The sequence below is a fragment of the Salvelinus sp. IW2-2015 genome, linkage group LG17, assembly GCF_002910315.2.
Source record: "Salvelinus sp. IW2-2015 linkage group LG17, ASM291031v2, whole genome shotgun sequence".
NCBI classification, from domain to species: Eukaryota; Metazoa; Chordata; class Actinopteri; order Salmoniformes; family Salmonidae; genus Salvelinus; species Salvelinus sp. IW2-2015.
The window spans coordinates 18,501,216-18,526,953 of NC_036857.1; the positions used below are offsets into that span (position 1 = coordinate 18,501,216).

General features: G+C 44.4%; 1 pseudogene; it reads right to left on the reverse strand.

Moving 5' to 3' along the window:
* Positions 1–25,738, reverse strand: part of LOC111976433 (plexin-A1-like) — a 72,506-nt pseudogene that overhangs the window by 8,765 nt on the left and 38,003 nt on the right.

A 25,738-nucleotide genomic window follows, 5' to 3' on the forward strand; every position in this document is an offset into this window, starting at 1 on the left:
CAAGGATTTACTGCAGGGGACTAGGTATAAAAATTGATAAAGTTAGATTGTCGTGTGTGTGTGTGTGTGTGTGTTGGATGTTTGTGTGCTGTCATATAGTTGTGTTAGTGTGTGTGTGAGTTGTATGTGTGTAATGTGTGTGGTGTGTGTGTGGGTGTGTGTGTGGTGTGTTTGTGTGTGGGTGTGTGGTGTTGTGTGTTTGGTGTAGCAAAAAGCCGTAGATGAAAATGTACTTCCAAAGCTGATATACACCAAAATGCTGAGAATCAGGAATACACAACATTGGAAGCAGCAACATTTCTGACCAGTGCCAACGTTCCGTTTTGATTTTGCAGTTGGATCACAGCTGCGTAACCGCTGCTGTGGCCCGTTGTGGCTCAATTGGCTCTTAATGGCACTCAGTCATTAATGTAAACGCGAGACAGGATTGTGAATGCTGTTCACCCTGCTATTTCCCAGCTAGGAGCAAAAGAGAGCAGAGACACAGTAATTAAAACTGAGCACCACAAATCACCCAGGGTTCTTCTATGCAAACCCACCACCCCATCCCCACAGCACTAATGTGTCTGCGTCTGTTCCCCCACGGGCCTGTCAGTTCAGCTCATGCAGTGTCTGTTACAGCCAAAATGCTGGGTGAGTTGGGGAGGGCGATTGAAAGTGTGTGGGTAAAGCAGGGCTGAATACATTTCACAGGTGCGTTACACAACCTCATCCCAAATGGCTGTGGAATTTACAACCGCCTTTCCTAACAGTGCCAAAAGCTGAGAGACTCATGAGATGCAAAGACATGCCACACAGTACACTAATATTAATAGACCCGTACGATTATAGGACATGTTTCTGTGTGACTGCATGAAAGCATGTGCATGCGGTGATAGTAGTGTGTGAAATGTGTGGTTACAACTGATTTGGGAGTTCTCTCCGCCCTGTCGGTTGCTGCTAACGTTGTAGTTTTCGATGGCGTCCTTGTGAGTCACACGACGTTACTCTGAGGCCGTCCTCCCAGATGCCTGTCTGATTTATCAGCTCTCTCCTCCCATCCCTCTCCCCCCCTCTCTCTCTCGCTCTCTCTCGCCCTCTCGTCTCTCCCTCTTATCTCTCTCTCTCTTCCCCCTCTCTCTCTTCCTCTTTCTCGCTTGTCGCTCTCTCTCCGCCTCGCACCTTTATTACTCCAGAACAATTCCGTCTCCCCTGGTCTTCTCTCCCTGGAACTTTAGCCCAAAATAACACCCTAGTCATTGTTCCTGTGCTCTGTGCTCTGTCCTGTGCTTCGCGGAGCTAATAAACAGGTGACAGCTCCTGAGAACTGATGGATATCAACAAAATTGGCAGTAAAGAGGTGGAGGAGGGGAAGGGGATGAATCTGGCATGACATTCATGAAGGATGTTTTTTCAACACAGAACTCCAGACTTGTGGACCGGAAGATGAGTGTCCTTCAAACCCAACTCGATTCCTCTATCTATCCTGGCCTCTCCTAAACTACATCTACAGGCCCGCACCGTCAAACGCTTATTTCTGAACACTCCAATCCCTCTCTTCCCACATACTGCGAAGTGCCTTTGATACCTGTATCCTCTTCATAGATGGATCTTTTAATACAGACCATGACATATCATTATCTGATACTGCCAGCAGACCAGACACAGAAAAGCAGTGTGTGTGTGTATGTGTGTGGTGTGTGGTGTGTGTGTGTGTGTGTGTGTGTGTGTGTGGTGTGTGTGTGTGTGTATGTGGTGTGTGTGTGTGTGTGTTGGTTGTGTGGTGTGTGTGTGTGTGTGTGTGTGTGCTGTGTGTGTGTGTGTGTGTGTGTGTGTGTGTGTGGTTACTCTGTTCTGCCAGCTAGTATATTGGCGGGCAGTGTGTCAAAGCGTTGTAGCGCGGTGCGGCAGCGAGGCAGGGCCAGGCTGTAGACAGATGTTGGATCCCCTCTCTCCTGACCCCACACACCCACAGCTACATTCCCCAGCCCTCCACAGCTCTTCCAGATCCTCCCAGCCCTCCTCTCCCCAGTACAGAGGCCTATTAATGAGCGCGCGCATGACCCGCGCACAGCCTGACACACTGGGCTACACACAGACATCTGGCACTGACCACAGACCTATAGAAGTCTACACACATAACACACACACAACACAACACACACACACACACAATGCTGTAGCTACACAAGACAACACACATATACACTTACAATGGATTCTGAGTAATTATTTACTGTCTCAAACCTCATTTTCTCATGAGTGTAAAGGTGTCATGTCATGTTTTTGTTAAATTCGGACAAGTGTGGACAAATTGCCAGTCCCCACAAGAAAAAGGGCTACTTAGGCTTAGGGGTTAGGTTTAGGTTACCAACCTTAGGCTTAGGGGTTAGGTTTAGGTACTTACACTTAGCTTAGGGTTAGGCGGCGGGTTAGGGTTAGGGTTACACTTAGGCTATAGGGACACTTGGTTTAGGTTTAGGGTTACATTTAGGTTAGGGGTACGATTCATGTGGATATACGATTAAAGGCTATAGGGGTTACAAGTTTAGGGTGAACACTTAGGTTAGGTTAGGTTCAGTACACTTAGGCTAGGGTTAGAGTTTAGGTTACACGTTAGCTTAGGGGTAGTGTTAGATTTAGGTATACACTTAGGCTTAGGGGTTAGGTTTAGGGTTACACTTAGGGTTAGGGTTAGGTTTAGGGTATACACTTAGGGTTAGGGGTTAGGTTCAGGTACACTTAGCGTTAGGGGTTAGGTTTAGGGATTACACTTAGGCTTACGGGTTAGGTTAGGGTTACACTTAGGCTTAGGGTTAGAGTTTAGGGTTACACTTAGGTTAGGGTTAGGTTAGGTACACTTTGGCTTAGGGGTAGGTTTAGGTTCACTCCATAGAAAGAGTTAGTGTTTAAGGTTCAGGATACACTCATAGGACTTAGGGTTACGATTAGGTGCAGTACACTCTAGGAGCTTAGGGGTCTGACATATCAGATGTCTTACCTTAAATTAAGGGAGTAGTTTTAGCGACACTTAGGTTAGGGGGTCGGATTTAGGTCACTACAAAGCGATCACCGGGTATGACACTTAGGTTAGGGGTACCAAATTTTAGGGATACACTTAGATAGGCGTTAGGTTAGTCAGGGTACACTAAGCTTAGCGCGGGTTAGTCCTAGGGTACAATCTCTCTCTTTAGGGGTTAGGTTTAGGGTTACACTTAGGCTTAGGGGTTAGGTTTAGGGTCAGGGTTAAGGTTAGATTAAAGGTTAGGGTTAGGAGTTATGTTAAAGGTTAGGGTTAGGAGTTAGGTTAAAGGTTAGGGTTAGGAGTTAGATTAAAGGTTAGGGTTAGGAGTTAGGTTAAAGGTTGGGGTTAGGAGTTATGTTAAAGGTTAGGGTTAGGAGTTATGTTAAAGGTTAGAGTTAGGAGTTAGGTTAAAGGTTAGGGTTAGGAGTTATGTTAAAGGTTAGGGTTAGGAGTTAGGTTTAGGGTCAGGGTTAAGGTTAGGTTAAAGGTTAGGTTTAGGGTCAGGGTTAAGGTTAGATTAAGGGTTAGGAGTTAGGGAAAATAGGATTTTGAATGGGAATCAATTGTTTGGTCACCACATGGATAGTAAAACAAATGTGTGMGTGTGTGTTGTTTTGATACAGTTTCTGTAAGGGCTTGGGGGTATGTTATGCTGTTATGTGTCCCAGGGCCTCGGTGGAAGGCAACATGTGTCTGTTCCCTACAGATTCTGCTCCTAACACACCTCACCCTAGCAACAGGCTCTCGTAAACAAAAATGAAAGGTCACGCTGCCTAAAGCTTGGTTGCCACCTTGGGTAGATGTGTTCTTTACACCAGGATGTCTAGAGAGGATGGTTAATTCACAGCAGAATGAACTGTGGCATTGTGTTCTAGCCTTGTAGGTTCCATGTTGGGGCCTGTATTGTGATTGAATTATTGTTTCTTCTGAGTGTGTGACCTATCCAGATCCATTTCCCCTTCTTGACTTGATCTTCTATTGGTTCTTCTATTGGTTCTTGTTTAGTAATTTCCCTTGATGTTACTGATGGTATCTGGCCAGAGGACTCCCAGAAGGCGTCTGAGGCAGTAGTTTCAGAATGTCTGTAGTTTGTTCAGTTTTTTAATAGTGGTTCTCCATGTTTCACATCCGCACAGAAGGATTCATTTTACATTTGTGTTTAAGCTCTTAAGTTTTGTTTTAAGTGTAATGTTTCAGGGTGTTACATGTTGCTCTTCCTTTGACATCTTCATCCATCCTTCCATCCACAGTTAACACACTTCCTAGGTGAGTGAGCCTGGTTACCGCCTCTAGTTGGTTGTTTCCATGGTTATTGGTGTGTTGATTTTACGGTTGATCCTCATGATTTGGGTTTTCGGGGGGTTGATATTGAGTCTGAGCGTAGCTGCTGTCGTTTCCAGCGTATGGAATTGGTCCTGCATCTGCTGGTGAGTGTGGGCTAATAGTGCCAAATCATCAGAAAAGTCTTCCAGCTGTTCTGTCAGGCTCCACAGGATTCCGGTTTGATTGTTGTTGGGTGTTTGTTGCATGATCCAGGCGATGCATTGGAGGAAGAGAAAGGGTGAGAGAAAGCAGCCCTGTCGCATCCCGGTAAGGACTTCAAACTTTTCCGATGGACTTCCATCGTGGAGGACTTGACACTGCATTCCTTGGTAGGTGTGCTTGATTATATTGATGAATTTGGGTGGGATTTCATAACGTGCCATAAGTCTCCACATCATCTCTCAATCTATACAATCAAACGCCAATGAAATTGACGCAGACAGGAGAGTTCCAGTCAATGGAATAATCCTCATAAAGGGTGGCAATTTGGTCTACGCAAGGTCTTCTGTTCCTAAAACCAGCCTGGTTTCCCCTCAGTTGTTCATCCACCGCCTTCCGTAGTCTCTCTAGGAGAATGTGGTTGAACACCTAGGAGAATGTGGTTGAAAACAAACATCATGTTTTCATGTAATACAGCACAGTTAGTTGATGCTTTTAACCATGTTGGCCAAGCAAATGCTTTGGATTACAATCAGTATAATCTAAACTAAACCCGCCCAGCCAACTCTAATCCAATTACTAAAGCCCTCCCTGGACTGAGTTTGGGACCGTTACACAGCATAGCTGGGCTCTCAGTGCTGCATGGTGGCAGAGGAGGTCACACACGCAAATACACACGCATACATAGTTCTTGTAATCTCTGTTGACGTTTTCAAACAGTGCCGTGGCTTAATGAGTTCTGAAGAACTATCAGTTTGTCTGTCTCTCTCTCCACGCTGAGGAGAGGGAGTTCATTAGACTCCATTCATCATGGCAGCAGAAAGTCCTGCACATCACATAATGCCCATCACCCAGCGCCTGCCAACTCCCAACTCCCAACGCCATGATAAAAGAGGAATCAGGAGAGCCCTTTTTCACTCAGTGTGAAGGACTAGGGTGAAGCCTCTAGTAGACAAGAGGAGCCACTGCCACTGCTACTCTCCCCATACATGAGAGTAGGCTAGATGAGGCTGAGGCTATAGAGCTGGGAGCCACTGCTACTGCTACTCTCCATGTATGAGACTAGCTCAGGCTAAGGCTTTTGAGCTGAGAGTCACATGCTAACAGAGCAGCACAGTTTGCTGCTAGAGCAGGGAGTTACTGCTACTGCCTACAATGTAGAGAGTAGCTAAGACTGAGGTTGTTTCCTAAATGGCATCCTATTCCCTATTTAGTGCACTACCTTTTAACAGGGTAATTGGAATCTGGTCAAAAGTAGTGCACTATAGGGTATAGGGTGCCATTTAGAARGCAATCTGAGACTTTATGCTAACAGAGACAAAGAGGATGGTGGTCAGTTCCCTCTAAAACCCAAATAACAAACTGTGTATTATACTGGAGAGAATAATGACTGTGAGACTGCCACAGCAGAGACTGGGGAAGGCTTGGCCAAATTATTATTTTTTTTAACAAATACTGTTTGCATAACCATCTTGGAACAGAGTTGTTGCATTTCACATTAACATCAGCCAGGAACAACAATTTGTTTCCATAAGCAAAGCAACATACTTGAATGTTTGAGCCGTGCTAGGGTTGTGAGGCTGCCAGTGAGGATATCCAACTGACTCCAACATGTGTCCAGGAATCTACAACTGGAAACTCTGGCCTGCACATAAGGGTTTTTTCTCCTGGGAATCCCGGTATTTCCCAACAAAACCAGAAGTGTCATTCTAAAGCATTATAAAACACATAAATAGGACTGGATTTGATTAGAGCTTTGATCAGCATGAAAACTCTAGCCTGATGCTACCTGAGCCTGATGAGACAAATATTAAAGACATTTAATGAGACCTACATTAAAGACATGTAATGAGACCTACATTAAAGACATTTAATGAGCCCTACATTAAAGACATTTAATGAGACCTACATTAAAGACATTTAATGAGCCCTACATTAAAGNCCTACATTAAAGACATTTAATGAGCCCTACATTAAAGACATTTAATGAGCCCTACTTTAAAGACATTTAATGAGACCTACATTAAATGCATTTTATGAGCCCTACTTTAAAGACATTTAATGAGACCTACATTAATGACATTTTATAAGCCCAATACCAGAAAAGCCCAAATGATTGTGCCATTATCCAATACACATATGATATAGGCTACTGCACATTACACACTACAGAAAAACATAAAAGCATGTAGCTAGCTATATGCTCTCTTGGGTAAATAAATGAAACAAGCTCCAGTGGGCTAATATTTTTGAGCGTGAACTTTATTACTGTATTGTATTATACTGTATTATATGGACTGGAATTACGCACATCGTTCAAACCATGATAAAGCAGAAGAGAACATGTGATTCTGGTGCAGCACATGCGGCCTACAAAGTTACAAGTATAGGCTAGCGAATTTGATTTTAATTTTGAAATATAATAGAGCCTAATTAGTAGGCTGACACATATATACCTTTCATAATATTTCCCCTGATGTTATTAGCCGACCTCCTCTTTCTCTCTCTATTGTTGCTTCATTCCTTCCTCGCTTTCAACAGTTTAATGAAATAAGTAGCTTACTCACTTCTCTTCACAAAGATTAAATGGTTATGGGTGTGAATAAATAACTGTTATAACCTCTGCCATTGAGCGTTTGCTCTTCTTTCAAACTACCCGTGAGTTCTATTGGCTGCTGTATTTAACATTCAGCAAAAAAGAGCTTGGTCTATTGGTATAAGAAATGCTAAAAGAAATGATGTCCAGCAAGCTGTTCTAGTCTAGCTTTTCCTGCATAGGACTCCAAGAGCTAAGAAAAAAAGTTACCATGATGAGATGGTAGGTCTACATGCATGGTGAACTGCTCTCCATACTGAGATGGTAGGTCTACATGCATGGTGAACTGCTCTCCATACTGAGATGGTAGGTCTACATGCATGGTGAACTGCTCTCCATACCTGAGATCCGATGTAGGTCTACATGCATGGTGAACTGCTCTCCATACTGAGATGGGCTGTCTGTCCCCACCCTGAGCGTTGATTCATCAGGCAGATAGCAGAGAGAAGCCAGATTTAGACATCACATGGAATTTAACAGTTCAATTCTCGCCATGCTGTTCATATAAATAATGTATTGTAATTTACCGGTTTCAAGCAGTTATTTATCCAGGGAAAAGGGGTGGTTTTGGGCGGTAAAATCTCCGGTCAATCTTGGTAACTGGGTTCCCGCCATTCAACCCTACTGCACATGGTTGTTTAAGACCTTAGCTTTTCAGATGTTTCTCTCCCATCTCTGACATTTATAATCCATAATGCTCAATCAGAACTTGATCAACAGATGTTTCTCTCCATCTCTGACATTTATAATCCATAATGCTCAATCAGAACTGATCACAGATGTTTCTCTCCATCTCTGACATTTATAATCCATAATGCTCAATCAGAACTGATCAACAGATGTTTCTCTCCATCTCTGACATTTATAATCCATAATGCTCAATCAGAACTGATCAACAGATGTGATCGACAAAACAGAAATAACTTAATATCATTTCTGTGGTGATCTATTCTCCATTTTAACAATATCTCCTTGATTGCTGATCCAAAGCAAGGGCAAACAAAAATGATAAGGGATAATAATGGTCTATATCCACCACTTGAAAACAACAACATGATGTGTTCCAGATGTGGGGAGAGATGGGCTCAGTCTTCACTGTCCCTAGGAGATGGATGCCACAGCCTACAAGTCTACACAAAATGGGTTTTGAATTTCATWTGAGGCTGCCGCAAGCTCTTCAGAATGCCCCAGCCACTCAAGACAAAATAACATTAAAGTGGATGACAGCAGTTTAAAGCCAAAGCATCACCACTGGCTTCGTTTTGTGGGAAGCAGGAAGAATTGGGAGAGAGGCTGAGATTGTGATGCTAGTGGACTGTATATTCCCAGCRGTGTCCCAGGGAATAGTCCTCTCGGAGCGGCCCATTGCCTGGCACCGACTCTCTTTGCTGCTGCTTTATATGAAATAGACTAATGTTTTCTGGATCCATCTCATCGCACAGCGCCACAGGAAACAACAAATACAGCTGTACTCACCATCACAGCTGGTAAATAGCTCCATAGCTCTAAGTGATAACAGCCACCCCACCCACCCACACTCCCTATACACTCCACACACACACACATCAATAAATAATTACACACAATTAGATTGGGTGCACTTAAAGCCTTGGCTCGTTAGGAGATTTGCAACCTACACACACTTTGCAGGCGGTGAAAGGTTGAGAGTGGAAGGTCATTTTCACTAAGACCCAGTTAACTAGCTGAGTTATTGATTTGAAATTACATCTCTTGTGCGGGATAGATTGTGCACGGTTTCATCTCAGTGCACACATGTCTAGCACTGCCAGCCATGCTGCCAGTCAAGCAGGCTTCATTTGAATAACATTTGTCCTGATGAGAGGATCTTTACCCAGCCGCGATCTGCCCAGTGATGAGAGCCTACCAGATGAGCTAAATTCCTTCTATGCTCACGTCGAGGCAAGCAACACTGAACCATGCATGAGAGCACCAGCTGTTATGGACGATTATGTGATCCCGCTCTCCGTAGCCGATGTGAGTAAGACCATTAAACAGGTTAACATTCACAATTAACGATTATCAGGACGCGTACTCAGAACATGTGCTGACCAGCTGGCAAGTGTCTTCATTGACATGTTCAACCTCTCCTTGACCCAGTCTGTAATACCTACATGTTTCAAGCCAACCACCATAGTCTCTGTGCAGAAGAATGTAACCTGTCTAAATGACTATCGCACTGTAGCACTCACATCTGTTGCCATGAAATGCTTTAAAAGCCTGGTCATGGCTCACATCAACACCATCATCCCAGACACCCTGGATCCACTCCAATTCATATACTGCCCCAACAGATGACGCGATATCTATTGCACTCCACACTGCCCTGTCCCATCTGGACAAGAGGAACACCTACGTGAGAAGGCTGTTCATTGACTATAGCTCAGCGTTCAACACCATAGTGCCCTCCAAGCTCATCACTAAGCTCAGGACCCTGGGACTGAACACCTCCCTCCTAGACTCTCTGACGGGCCACCCACTAATTATTTCATCATTTTATCCAAATAGTTTAACCTGCTTTTTTTCAATAATCACTGATCTGGCGTTCAAGTCTGCCTATTAAAAMGACCTTTTTGTTACCAATTTAACTAGAACCATGCATAACGCACATTTACTAATAATAACTAACTTCTTGTAGCAGGCATTGTAGAAAATTAACACAGGTTTCATAAACAATCTCTCAAGCACAAGTCCACGTGCTAGTGATTAGCCAGCTAATCTTTATATTTCAAGTTTAGCCAAAGCCCAACTTGGATCTATTTGCTAACTAACAAGGCAGAACAGTTGAATTGTTAWMWACACACCCTTCTGTCTGTCTCCAACTGTTTGAACAGCATGTTGGCCTGTCCACTTTGTTCACATGTTGAAATCAAGTGGTCTACCTTATTTCTCAGAATGACAACGAGTTGCCAATTTCTTATATAATTGTGTTGTATGCTTATTGCACATTTATAAAACACAGACTAGACAGCTAGTTTAATGTTGTTTTTTTACTAAAATGCTGCTAGTGGTATGTGGTACCGCACACTGAGCATACATTTTCCAGAATCAATACTCCCGTTTTGGTGGTGTCTGCTCTGTGCACAATTTGAGTAGTTGAGACATAAAAAGGTTAGAAAAGGTACTTCTCCTCTATTACAGTAAAATAATGTCTCAATGTGTTTCAGTGTCCATATGACCCATTCTGTTGGACCAAACCTCAAATGCAAATAGCAAGTTGAAACCGCTTGTCACAAAAACATCCATTTGAATTAACTGAATAAATTCGATATATCGCCCAGACCTAGTCCACACACCTACGCAGTCATGAATAAGGCACAACAACGCCTCTTCCCCCTCAGGAAACGGAAAATATTTTGTCATGGGCCCTCAGATCCTCAAAAAGTTCTACAGCTGCACTATTGAGAGCATCTTGACTGACTGCATCACTGCTTGGTATGGCAACCGCTTGGCATCTGCCTGCAAGGCGCTACAGAGGGTAGTGCATACGGCCCAGTACATCACTGGGGCTGAACTTCCTGCCATCCATGACCTCTATACCAGGCGGTGTTAGAGGAACGCCCTAAAAATGGTCAAAGACCCCAGCCACCCAAGTCATAGACTGTTCTCTCTGCTACCGCACGGCAAYTAGTACCGATGCAACCGGACTATCTGCATTGACCCTTTTCACAAACTCTTTTGACTCATCACATACGCTGCTGCTACTTTATTATCGATCCTGTTGTCTTGTCACGTTATCCCTCCCTATACAGTATGTACAGATCTACCTCAATTACCTCGTACCCCTGAACATCGGACTCGGAACCAGCGGTTGGATGAATACCCGGGGAACGAGGTGGTTGAAGTTGTCAACAAAGCAGCATGACAGAAATATGATGTCAAGTTTTCAAACTACCGGTAGTTTCTTTGAGAAGATATATAACGCGATGTGTGCATTTTAATAACAGCATAAACACCTATTTCACCTTTGAATGTCAAACACCAAATGACCACTGCTGCACATGCCGCCACTGTTTAGAACAGATTAGATTATACTATTTAGAACAAGCAGCCAGCTCACGAACAAACGAGTGCACCAGAGAACGATCGTCACTAGTTACCACAGCTACAAAGTCATWAAGACTTTCTACAATGTCCCTTCTTAYAATGTGATTTTATACATAACCTTACTTTCTACAATTTCCCTTCTTAAAATGTGATTTTATACATAACCTTAACCCTAACTTCTTAAAATGTGATTTTATACATAACCTTAACCCTAACATTAACCGCACTGCTAACCTTAAGCCTAACCCTAAGCTTATATGAAGACCAAAAAGCAAATTTTTGTTTTCATGAATTTTTACGATATAGCTATTTTGACTTTGTGGCTGTGGTTACTAGTAGACACCACATTAGGTGGGCAAGTCAGGCAAGTCAGTTAAGAACAAATTCTTATTTACAATGACGGCATACCAGAAGGCAAAAGTCCTCTTGTGGGGACGGGGGCTAGGATTAAAAAAAGAAATCAAATTAAAATATAGGACAAAACACATCACGACAAGAGAGACACCACAACACTACATAAAGAGAGACCTACAACATAGAATGGCAACATGGCATGGCAACATAGCATGGTAGTAACACATGAAAACACAGAATGGTAACAACACAACATGACAACAACATGGCAGCAGCACAACATGGTAGCAGCAAATAACATGGTACAAACATTATTGGTCACAGACAAAGGGAAAGAAGGTAGAAACAACAATACATCACACGAAGCAGCCACAACTGTCAGTAAGAGTGTCCATGATTGAGTCTTTGAATTAAGAGATGGAGATAAAAGTTGTGTTTTTTGCAGCTCGTTCCAGTCGCTAGCTGCAGCGAACTGAAAAGAGGAGCGACCCAGGGATGTGTGTGCTTTGGGGATCTTTAACAGAATGTGACTGGCAGAACGYGTGTTGTATGTGGCGGATGAGGGCTGAAGTAGATATCTCAGATAGGGGGGGGGAGTGAGGCCTAAGAGGGTCTTATAAATAAGCATCAACCAGTGGGTCTTGCGACGGGTATACAGAGATGACCCGTTTACAGAGGAGTATAGAGTGCAGTGATGTGTCCTATAAGYAGCATTGGTGGAAAATCTGATGGCCGAATGGTAAAGAACATCTATCCGCTCGAGAGCACCCTTACCTGCCGATCTATAAATTATGTCTCCGTAATCTAGCATGGGTAGGATGGTCATCTGAATCAGGGTTAGTTTGGCAGCTGTGGGTGAAAGGGGAGAAATTACGAGTCTAGATTTAACCTTAGCCTGCAGCTTTGATATGTGCTGAGAGAAGGACAGTGTACCTTCTAGCCATACTCCCAAGTACTTGTATGAGGCGACTACCTCAAGCTCTAAACCCTCAGAGGTAGTAATAACACCTGTGGGGAGAGGGGCATTCTTCTTACCAAACCACATGATCTTTGTTTTGGAGGTGTTCAGAACAAGGTTAAGGGCGGAGAAAACTTATTGGACACTAAGAAAGATTTGTTGTAGAGCGTTTAACACAAAATCCYGGGAGGGGCCAGCTGAGTATAAGCCTGTWTCATCAGCATATAAATGGATGAGAGAGCTTCATACTGCTTGAGCTATGTTGTTGATGTAAATTGAGAAGAGCGTGGGGCCTAGGATCGAGCCTCGGGGTACTCCCTTGGTGACAGGAAGTGGCTTAGGCAGCAGATGTTCTGACTTTATACACTGCACTCTTTGAGAGCGGTAGTTAGCAAACCAGGCCAAAGACCCCTCAGAGACACCWATACTCCTTAGTTGTCCCACAAGAATGGAATGGTCTACCGTATCAAAAGCTTTGGCCAAGTCAATAAAAATAGCAGCACAACATTGCTTAGAATCAAGGGCAATGGTGACATCATTTAGGACCTTTAAGGTTGCAGTGACACATCCATAACCTGTGCGGAAACCAGATTGCATACCAGAGAGAATACTATAGGCATCAAGAAAGCCAGTCATTTGATTATTGATAAGTTTTTCCAAAACTTTTGATAAACAGGGCTAAAGATAGAAATTGGCCTATAACAGTTAGGATCAGCTTGATCTCCCATTTAAATAAAGGACACACCGTGGCCGCCTTCCAAGCAATGGGAACCTCCCCAGAAAGGAGAGAAGTTAAAAAGGTCAGAGAAAGGCTTGGCGATGATAGGGGCAGCAACCTTAAAGAAGAAAGGGCTTCTAAACCATCATGCAGACGCAATAAGTGAAAACACATTATCTAACGAGGGATAATTAGCTAACATAATGTCACAAAGCAGTTAACTTTCCCTCTGAAATAACTTCATATTTCCAAGTTAGTCAGATATTAGTTTAGAAAGACATGAAATTGGCATGGAAGCTAACTAGCTAGCAAGCTCAAAACACATTATCTAACTGGGGATAATAGGGGCAGCAACCTTAAAGAAGAAAGGGCTTCTAAACCATCATGCAGACGCAATAAGTGAAAACACATTATCTAACGAGGGATAATTAGCTAACATAATGTCACAAAGCAGTTAACTTTCCCTCTGAAATAACTTCATATTTCCAAGTTAGTCAGATATTAGTTTAGAAAGACATGAAATTGGCATGGAAGCTAACTAGCTAGCAAGCTACCTGCTTATCAAAGTTAGATTTTATTTTATTTTTATTTTTTATCCACTTTTTTCTCCCCAATTTCGTGGTATCCAATTGTTAGTAGTTACTGTCTTGTCTCATCGCTACAACTCCCGTACGGGCTCAGGAGAGACGAAGGTCGAGAGTCATGCGTCCTCCGAAACACAACCCAACCAAGCCGCACTGCTTCTTAACACAGCGCGCATCCAACCCGGAAGCCAGCCGCACCAATGTGTCGGAGGAAACACCGTACACCTAGCGACCTGGTCAGCGCGCACTGCGCCCGGCCCGCCACAGGAGTCGCTAGTGCGAGATGAGACAAGGATATCCCTACCGGCCAAACCCTCCCTAACCCGGACGACGCTAGGCCAATTGTGCGTCGCCCCATGGACCTCCCGGTCGCGGCCGGCTGCGACAGAGCCTGGGCTCAAACCAGAGTCTCTGGTGGCACAGCTAGCACTGCGATGCAGTGCCTTAGACCACTGCGCCACCCGAGAGGCCTAAAGTTAGATTTGACCCAAAAATCTGACCCAAAAACTATATCAAAATTACTATATCTGGCTAATTATTTTGATCATGCTTTGTGATACACCTGGTTTTATATGTTTAGTCCACACAACATGTCACCCTGTCAACAGTAGAACCTGGTGAACAACATGGGGGGGAAACAAAATTGGCCATGCTTAATTTTTTTCGAAGGTTCTAGCTAGTGTATCCCGCTGTCCCACTCGTTGGATGTAGTTGACCGGTTTATCAGGTCTCAGTCTTCCGTGACTGTTATGATTGTTTATAAGTTCATTACAATTAGCTTTTTGCTTTAGCGCCATCTGTACCTGATAGAGCAGATCTAGTCTCATGTGCGGAAGTAGGACTTCTGGAATGAGAGATTCATTGGGGGAGGGAGACAGGAGCAGACCCAGAAGTTCTGCCTGAATGCACATTTGAGCACCCCAGGACGGTCCATTTACTTTGTGCTGTTAGAATCTATGCTGCAGTTTCCCCTGGCAAAACACTAGCTGGCAAAACAATCCAAGCWATGTTCGAATGGCCTACGCACCCACGGTGGCGAGCTGCTGCTGCTGCTGGCAGTCACTGAGGGGCAGAGTAGTAGGTAACTGTACAGCTCGTTTTGAACAACATATTTTTGAAACAGGAAAATGTACCACACTTTTATAAGCATTTAAAACATAGTCCATGAATMATATAATATATATATATATAAGATTTTTTTTGACCAATCACAAGTTTTGTACTCTTTTTTTTWTTTTTTACCAATCACACCCCTAACGCCATAATGGGCGGGCCGCCGGTACTATTAACTTGTGTATATAGCCAAGTTATCGTTACTCATTGTGTATTTATTCTTGGTGTTATTATTTTTCTATTATTTAAAAAAAAATCTCTGCATTGTTGGGAAGGAAGCATTTCACTGTAAGTCTACACCTGTTTACYAAGCATGTGATAATACAATTTGATTTGATTTACTGGGATGAGTGATGCTAGCACTCTTATCTCTCCCAGTTAGCACAGCAGCCCTGTAGCAGAGGAGCAACGTGTCGTTGCATACAGATTTATCCTCTCCTGAGGGCCTGATTTATCTTTGTGTCTGTATAATCGGATGGTCTGGGACTGGGAGGGAGAGAGCTTCCCAAGACACCCTCATGGTTGGCCTTTCCTTGGATGCCATGGTAAGGCTGCCTAACCRTGGCACTGGGGTGGGGGTTATGGTTGGCCTTTCCTTGGATGCCATGGTAAGGCTGCCTAACCCTGGCACTGGGGTGGGGGTTATGGTTGGCCTTTCCTTGGATGCCATGGTAAGGCTGCCTAACCCTGGCACTGGGGCGGGGGTTATGGTTGGCTGGCATGCTAAAGACAGGGGCGCTTGAACTGAGAACATACAGAGCCTTCAGAAAGTATACATACCACTTGATTCATTCCACATTTAGTTGTGTTACAGCCTGAATTCTAAATGGAATAAATAATTATTTTTTCACCCATCTACACATAATGACAAAGTGAAAACATGCTGTTTAGAAATGTTTGCAAACGTATTGAAAATGAAATACAGAAATATGTAATTTACATAGGTATTCACACCYCTGAGTAAACACATGTTAGAATCACSTTTGGCAGCGATTACAGCTGTGAGTRTTTCTGGGTGAGTATCTAAGAGTTTTGCACACCTGGATTGTACAATATTTGCTCATTATTATTTTCAGCATTCWTCAAGCTCTGTCAAATTGGTTGTTGATCATTGCTAGACAACCATTTTCAAGTCTTGCCARATATTCTCTAGCAGATTTKATTCAAAACTGCCACTCAGGAACATTCACTGTCTTCTTGGTAAGCAACTCCAGAGTAGATTTGGCCTTGTGTTTTAGGTTATTGTCCTGATGAAAGTTGAATTCATCTCCCAGTGTCTGGTGGAAAGCAGACTGAACCAGGCTGTCRTCTAGGATTTTGCCTGTGCTTTGCTCTATTCGTTTATTTTTTATCCTGAAAAACTCCCTAGTCCTTGCCGATGACAAGCATACCCATAACATGATGCACCACCATGCTTGAAAACATGAAGAGTGGTAATCAGTGATGTGTTGTATTGGATTTGCCCCAAACATAACACCTTGTATTCAGAACAAAGTTAATTGTTTTGACACATTTTTTGCAGTATTACTTTAGTGCCTTGTTGCAAACAAGCATGCATGTTTTGGAATATTTGTATTCTGTACAGGCTTCCMTCTTTTCACTCTGTCAGTTAGGTTAGTATTGTGGAGTAACTAAAATGTTGTTGATCAGTTTGATCCTCAGTTTGTTCCTATCACAGCCAATAAACTCAGTAACTGGTTTAAAMTCACCATTGGCCTCATGGTGAAATCCCTGACCAGAGTTAGGATGGACGCCTGTATCTTTGTAATGACTYGGTGTATTGATACACCATGAAAAGTGTAATTAATAACTTCACCATGCTCAAAGGGATATTGAATGTCTGCTCTTCTTTCCCCCCATCTACCAGTAGGTGCCCATCTTTGAGAGACATTGGAAAACCTCCCTGGTCTTTGTGGTTGAATCGATGTTTGAAATTCACTGCTRAACTGAGGGACCTTACAGATAATTGTATGTGTGGGGTACAGAGATGAGGTAGTCATTCAGAAATCATGTTAAACACTATTTTTGCACACATAATGAGTCTATGCAACTTATTTTGTGACTTGTTAAACACATTTTTACTCCTGAACTTAGTTAGGCTTGACATAACAAAGTGGTTGAATATTTATAGACTCAAGATATTTCAGCTTTTCATTTTTTATTAATTTGTAAAAATGTTGAAAAACATATTTCCTCTTTGACAATATGGGGTATTATGTGTAGGCCAGTGACAAAAAAAACTCAATTAAATCCATTTTAAATTCAGGCTGTAACAACACAATTTTGAAAAAGTCAAGGGGTGTGAATGCTTTCTGAAGGCGCTGTATAACCGGTGAGCATATGGTCTTGAAACGTTCTAACACTATCCATGCCATGGGGGATGTGGGATGCACTGGAGAAATACCAACCATGATGAGGTTTAGAGCCAGACAATAGACCTGAAAACAATGGAGCAGCTTTGGCACAGAGGAAAGTCTTTGAACCATCAGACAGTGTCAAAGAGAATAACAAGTCATCCGACCTGCAATCCCCGACCAAAGTGATCAGCGTTGATACATAATAATAAACAGAATGATGCACTCAGTGTGAGGAGAGAGGAATGGACCAGGGCATTCTCTCATCCCTTCTCTGTTTGTTATTGGAGGCTATTTTCCCTCAAATGTTCTCCCTGGCCCAGACCAAGGGGCCAGGGTTTCGGTCTAGAAGTACGGTTTCGACTGCTCCTACAGTTTTGCTTCGGTACTGCAGTTTAACTGACACCTGGCCCAGAAAGACAGTTTCTATAGACGGCCACATAGAGAAATTGAAACATCCATTCAATTATTCAAATAATTTGTCGCTGGGGCAGATTCTTTCTCCATCACTCACAGCCGAAGATATCAACATTTTATATTCATCCAATGTCTGCCATGTTTTCTGATGACGTGATGGCGTCGTCACTGCACACGCTGCTCCCTGTGCGCACTAAGTGCTGGTGCGCATGAGATGTTGGTCCGTATAAACCGGATGCAACCCGGATATAGACGGTTCATGAATCGGCGTGTGCGAACGTGAGTAGATTACCTTGAAAACAACGGGCAGACATATTGAACGCAGTTTCCAGTTCTTACTATACCTCAGTGGCCCAGACAATGAACACACATTTGGTGGGAGTCTTGTTTATACACAGAGCAAAGGAATGCTGTTATGCATCCCAATGCTTCTCCTTCACAGCCCTAGAAGACGTGACACAGCTCCACACACCACCAAAGGCTTTACTGGTGGTGGCTCTGGTTAGTTCATTGCCGCTGCTATTTTGCTATTTTATGTATTTTGAGGACATGCTGAAAGGCTCATTAGCAATGCTAAAACTGTTGTCTTTATGGACACAATACACAGCTTTGCAAATGAGCCCGCAGCTGGCAAGAAAGGTGACCCGTAACTTTCGGACTTTAAGTACTTCAGTACAATGGACTGGCCGTAAACTGGAAAGGAGGAGGAGTTTGAGTGATCTAATAAAATCAGCAGCCGGCCCCTTGGGGCCATTTTGGAATAGCTCCCTTCAAGATGGCGGCGGCCATGATGCCCATATCAAGCTGTCATTAGTAGAGACAATATTACGGCTGTCATTACAGCGSATGACAAGCAGGCAGCAACCTACCACTCTAGTCATCTGTCTGTCAGTGTACTGATCTGCAGGCTGAAACTGTGTGTGTTTGAACTGCAGCTTCTCTCAGCTGACTTCATCATGAATCTATCAGCAATATGTTCCAACTGAAAGTGACAAAACATGTCGGAATCCATGACAGATAGTTCAAATYGTGGTCAAGACCCTCATTATGGGTGTAAATGTCTTTGTGTAAAATCATCTCTGAGCTCTGATCATCAATACAGCAATACAGTCCAAGGTCATTCTAACGATCTGGAGAGGCTGTCTGGCTGTATAAAATCATCCTTATATCCCCATGACATGCCCTTGATCGATCACAAGCACCAGAGCAGATGGTAATAAAGGACAATCATGTACTGTATCTCATTTACATATCATGCATAGTCTTATATAGTGACTCAGTCATGGTGGGCAGAAGAGAGACATCAAGTGTACAGTCTGACCAGCCTTACTCTGCCTGCCTGCCTGTCTGTCTGTCTGTCATACGCCTCTGTGTGCATCTCTCTCCTGCCCCCTCGCTCCCTCTCCCTCCCTCTCTCCCTGTCTCCCTCTCTCCATCTGTCCCTGTTTCTATTGCATTTGTTCCAATAGATATTCCAGAGCTGTGTTGGCGCATCCTGTGCGTGCTTTAAGCCACTGTGGTTTCGGAGAGGTGACATGAATTGCTTGTATGTGGTGTTAGTGAGGCCGAGGGGCTTCTGATTTGAGGGGGATTGTTATCGAGCACAATTGAATAACAGAAGGTGAGGACAGGGCTACCTCTTAAATTGCAACCTATTCCTTACATAGTGCACTACTTTTGACCACTACTTATGGACATCATAGGAAATAGGGTGCCATTTCAGACGCAGTCCAGGTGYATAYTGTACGAGCTGGACGAAGGGACGTCGGCAGTGTGTGTGTCGATGGAGGAGCCTCGTCGGAGGGAGGGAGAAAGGGAGGGAGCGTAATCCTTTCATCTGCGCCAGTCAGGCATGCTGCCGTCGTTACCTCAGTAGATTGCCCCCAGCCTGCCATTAGAATAGCCACGGTTATTACCATTAATACAAGCTAGAGAGCTGTCTGCTCACTGTCTGCCAAGCACCAATCACAGAGAGAAGACGCCCCCACTACTCCACTCTCTTCTCCTCTCCACGGCCGTGGTAGGCTAGAGAGAGAGAGGGAGGAAGAGAGGGGGAGGGAGAGAGGGGGTGGAGGGGAGAGAAAAAGAAACATACAGAGAGAGAACACCCCACCCATGTCCACGACACAGAGCCAGGKKCAGGGASACGAGAGCTMCTTCAAGGCACTGTTAAACCCTGGTTTAGAAAAATACTTCTATCTCACACCAATCATTTAACCTCACATCTATCTGTCGTTGTGCATTGCTAGCCTGGCCCTAGCAGAGGAACACATATTAGGGACACTATATAGGATTGCAACATGAGAAATGGCAGACTGACACTACCAAATCAAATCAAAATTAAATTAAATTGTATTGGTTGCGTACACAAATTTGCAGATGTTATCGCAGATGCAGCGAATGCTTATGTTTCTAACAGTGCAGTAATACCTAGCAATAAAAAATAGACATATAAGAAATATGAAGAAATATCAGAACGAGCAATGTCATAGACTGGAAAAATAATGTATACTGTATTTATACTGTACATATAATGATGTGTTCTATATGTAAACATTATCAAAGTGACCCATGTTCAATGTTCAAGCCACGGGAGCCCTCAGGAGATTCCTGTGTTCGGTTTATTTCCCCTGGCCTGTGAGAGGAAGAGAGGATGCCCCGCTGCCTTTATGCCTAGCCTGGGTGATTAGGGCATCAAACATGCATGCTCACACTCCCCCTCCCTGTGCCGACCTTCCCTCTGCCCCAGCCCCGGCTCCAACCCCAGCCTGCAGCCTCCAGGCCAGGAGTCCCGTGAGGACAGGGGTGACATGCTAGGCCACAGACGACAGCCTCAGGACTATATAAATCAATTAGAGCCAGAAGAGCGGGAAGACTCCCAGCAAACAGAGTGACGGCCCGCACATCCCACACACCGGCCTAATGATGTGGCAACACACAGCTAAGGTGGACAGGGGAGAGGGCTGCATTCGCATCCATAAAGAGACAGGAGGAGAGAGAGGATAGAGTGGGATGCTGGGAGAGGAGAGAGAGGGGGAGGAAAGGGCGGATAGAGGGAGGGTCAGAGGAAGAAAAAAGACAGACATCTCCACAGATATGTCTGCGATCTGAAATGGCCTATGAGGTTAGCTGCTTCCGCTGTGACTCAGTTGATTGACTTGAGTTATTTGGATAGAGTTCTAACTCCAATGTTGTGGACGTGTGAGTCAGTGAGTGTGTCTAATTGAGATCTAGCTGGGATGGGTAGGCCCCCACAGACGGCAGCTCTCAGGAGGACTGAATGTCTGCTCTCTCTACTCTCTACTCCCTACCCTCCACCTCCCTAACTGCAGCACATATGCTCCAGTCCCCAGGGACAGACCAGAAGGAGCCTCTCTCTCTCACACACACTGGATTTAGGAAGATAGAAACGGAAGCATCACCCAGAAAGAGGTGCTTTACCTAAATACATCCACTTCATCATCACAATAACTATCATTCATTCACACACAGTGAAKGTTGGACTTACTGAGTTGATGCAGGCTAGTTCCTTGTTGAGCAGCCAGGGCAATGACAGTTTCCCCTCTCCTCTGTAGCAGGACTGGATACGCTCCTTGATCTTCTCCTTGATGCGGCGCAGGGTGAACAGGCACAGGGCTGATTCCTTGGGGGGCTTGGCCCGGTTCTTCTGGCCCTGGGCGAACACCGTGAACAGCACCTCCTCCTGCTCTGAGATGCCCAGCGAGCGCGCCAGCTTGGTCCCGGGTCGGCTGAGGTAGGCGTCCTGCACCAGACGGTACTCCACCCCGTCCTTGGTGCAGCCGATGGGGAACTCCACGTAGGAGTAGAACTTGGGGTCGTCCACGCAGAGACGGACGATCTTAGAGGTGAAGAACTGCTCCCCGCTGGCGTCGGGCGAGGTGAGCTGGGTATCCAGCTGCAGGGTCAGYTAGTAGACAAACTGTTCGCTGCTGAAGCCGTAGATGTAGTAGATGTCGAAGGCGGGGAACTTGGAGAGCGTGTCCGAGGGGATCTTGAGCTGCGAGGAGACAAACTCGTCCTGATAGACGAAGCTGAACATGTCGGCGTTCTCCTCGTTGGCCATCAGCTTACGGCTGGAGAGCGTGGGGAAGTACTCTGACTTGCCGTCAATGGGTGTGCCCACAAACAGCTTGCCAGCCCCTCCCCCGCCCCCGGCCGCGTCTCCACCGATGACTACCCCAGACATGGTGCCAGCCTCGGCCACGCTGGACAGGTAGTGCTCCTTACGGTGGTGCGGCTCACCCAGCTTGAACAGGTCGTCCAACCGAAGGAACTGGCAGATGCCTTGGGAGGTGCTGCCGCAGGCGATCAGGCGGTTCTGACCGTAGTCCAGCAGCAGCAGCTTGTTGACGTTACTGGTCTGGGCCAGTTCATGGGGGCAGGACTGGACGCCAGGAGGGGGGTAACACTTCTCATTGTCCACCACAGGGCCTGTCACGTGGTTGCGGAGCTTGGTCAGGTTGCTGGACAGCTTGAAGATCCAGTTGACGGCTCCCAGGTACACCTCACCTGTCTTGTTGTGGACCACCAGGTGTGTGAGCCCCCCCTCTGGAGGGGAAAATGTCCTGAGGTCACTGGGAATGGTGGCTAACACCCCCGACAACAGGAGGAGGAAGGGTAGGAGAGGGCCTCCCAGGGCTGGGGTGGGGTGGCAGATCATGTTGGGCTCTGGTAGGTGAGGAGAGGTTCCTGAGTGTGTGTGTGTTGTTCTTCCTCTACTGAAGCTGTGGCTGTCCTACACCAGGCTGAAGGAAGGAAGGGAGGGGATGGTGGTGTAGCTCTGGCCTGGCGTCCTCTGGGCTCTGTGTCTCTGCTCTGTCGTCTATAACATCGTCCCCAGAGCCTCGGCCGCCAGCCCTGCGAACAGAAGGGAAAAAACACATTAGGAGACAGAACCAGGGAACGCTCTCTCCATATCGATTGGCTAGGGTTTTAAAAGCTCTGCCAGCCACACAGAGCGGTGAGGGCAAAAACTAGTCATAATACATAAACATTCATTAATTACAGTAGGGCTTTAAGGGGAATCCTATACAACATTTAATGAGCATGTCAGGCTGCCAGTCAGAGCTATCACTAACTCAACACAGAGCATTAGGCTACATTAAGCATTAAGCATTTCACTGTACCGTGTGCACGTGACCAATAAACTTTGATTTAATTTGACAGACCATGTTGTGTCATCATTTATATTCTACACACACTGACTGCATCATCACCATCACCTACAGCACTGGAGCAGGCGGACACAGCAATTGCAAGATACAGCTACATTTAACATTTAAGTCATTTAGCAGACGCTCTTATCCAGAGCGACTTACAAATTGGTGCATTCACCTTATGACATCCAGTGGAACGGCCACTTTACAATAGTGCATCTAAATCGTTTAAGGGGGGGGGGGGGGGTGAGAAGGATTACTTTATCCTATCCTAGGTATTCCTTAAAGAGGTGGGGTTTCAGGTGTCTCCGGAAGGTGGTGATTGACTAGAAAGACATCCACTACTGGGTACTGGGATAGGAAAGTTCACCCAATCACAATAAAGAATGACTTAGGTAAAGGTAAAGTGCCTTTATACTCAAACATAGAGAACTCCCAGTGCTGTCAGTATGGCCTGAATATAGAGGGGGCAGACTTTGTAAGAATACAAAGAATACACGTGGTCCCGTGTGGCTCAGTTGGTAGAGCATGGCGCTTGCAACGCCAGGGTTGTGGGTTCATTCCCCACGGGGGGACCAGGATGAATATGTATGAACTTTCCAATTTGTAAGTTGCTCTGGATAAGKGCGTCTGCTAAATGACTTAAATGTAAATACACGTTCTTTTTTTCTATTGCACTACTGTGTAATAGATGAAGCTAACACTATAAAAAGGATCAGGATGAGAAATTAAATATTACATTGGAAATGAAGAACTAGGGTTGCAAAGGGAGGGTATATTACTGGTAACTTGAAGTTTTCCAGTAAACTATCAGAATTTTGGTAACTTTCATGTTTTTTTTTTATTTTATCACATGACTAGTGGCCTTTTTCGGTACTTCAGATTTTCACAGGTGTCTGTAATTATCTCTGGCCCTCTGTAGCCTTATCGGATGTAAAATATATAAAATAATAAAATATAATGATTTTACAATATAAAATAGAATGACAAAACTGTAAAACATKATCTTAAATATAAACCATCAACTTAAAGAAAATTATTTGGTGTTTAATATGAGGTTTCCCGCATTAAATATCCTTATATATTTTTTGTTACCCTTTTATTTATTTTACTATGTCAATATGTCTTTGTTGTAAATGTTTTGGTGCCCAACCGGTGGCAGTTGTGAAAAAAGTGAATACTATAGTTGGAAGAGTTGCCGATTTGATAGAAATAATGCCATTGCTGATTTTTTGCTTTTTTCATTAACTATTTTCTCTTGAACCATATGATCTATCCACTAGAAACTCATGCACAATATGAACACAGATATAATAAATGAATATATATTTTTAAAGTTATTCAAGTATAAATGACCAAAGTTACCAAAGATTACCATAATTGACCTGTTAATTACCTACATTAATTCCAGTAACTTAGCTATGAAGAACAAAACAAAGAGGTTGAACGCACCACTCAGACCTTAAGGGGCTGCTTTAGGAGACACTGTTACGTTCCCTCTCTCTCTCAACCCTCTCTTTCATCCTTCAGCCTCTCTCTCACACTCGAGGCCCAGACAGACAGTTAATGACTGCTTTCAACTCCCAGTCCCTGTCTTACATCAGCCATCATGATCTGCTATATGAACCCACTGTTCTCCAGCCCATCAAGACAATGGGCACACTGTGTGATGGCTGCCGTTGGTGTTTGAGTCACAAAACCCACCATGGTCTCAACTCTCAACTCATTCACCACGCCATGCCACACTCACTGATGTAAATTAGCGCAATGAAAGGCTTCAGATCACACACGCATACACTCATATTCACAGACACAAGCATGAATGCGTACCCATTATAATCACAGATCTGTGACTCAACACACAGAGGCAATGGTTCGAGTGCACTAGTCTGAGATATTTCTCTGTAAATGGAGACATCAAAATGATATTATATATATCACAGGTCAATCTATCAGGTGCACAACTATGACAACGTTCTGTCACTGTGACAAAAAATAAACAATCAGAATGCCACACTTAAACTAATTTGACATTGTCCCTGAACCGTGATTGAATCTGAATATGTCAGTGCTTTAACTGAACTGGGACAAAAAACAAGTGGAAAACATTGAGTGAAAAGCAACTGTTTCATGTCTTGCAAAGAGATCAGCTAGCTAGAATATGAATTAGATTAACGACAGCAATGTTACTATTAAGATGTTTTAAGAGAAACAAGAGGGTCTGGATGAGAGACAGAGATAGAAGAAAGGACGGAAGAGAGAGAAGTTGAGTGGAAGAGGGATGGAAAAGGAGAAAACAGCATAGGAACTGAGTGGTCGTTACTCTTTATGGCAAAACAATTCCTATTCCATCCCTGAGAGACGTAGGATGTTGATGATGGCTGCTCTTAGCCAGTCAGCCAGTCAGTCAGTTATTCAGTCAGCCAGCCAGCCAGTCAGTCAGAAATGCACCTGAACTCACAGGGCTGTCCATGGCAGAGGGAATGCAAGGCAGAATAAATTAATCAATGGGTTTGGCTGCAGAGAGCAGAGCAGAGTGGTTACCAGAGGAAGACTGAGGCAGGTTATGTTGTGGACGGACGGACGGACGGCTGGGCTCGGCTCAACCTGCCTCCTCGGATAATGGCCCCTGAGCCACAGCGCCAACACTGATTTATTGCTTGTGGCATATCAATTACAGCACCGGCCACAAAACTGGGGCCTCATACTTAAGCAAATTTATACACACTGCATCTTTAACATGGAGGTCACATCGGAGTCTGTGTGAGAGAGGCAAGCCACATGCAGCACCAGTAACACACCGCATATGATTTATCATTTCTATGATTTTATTTGGATCCCCATTAGCTATTGAAGAAGCAGCAGATATTCTTCCCGTGGTCCACACAAAACATAGAACATGACAAAATACACCAC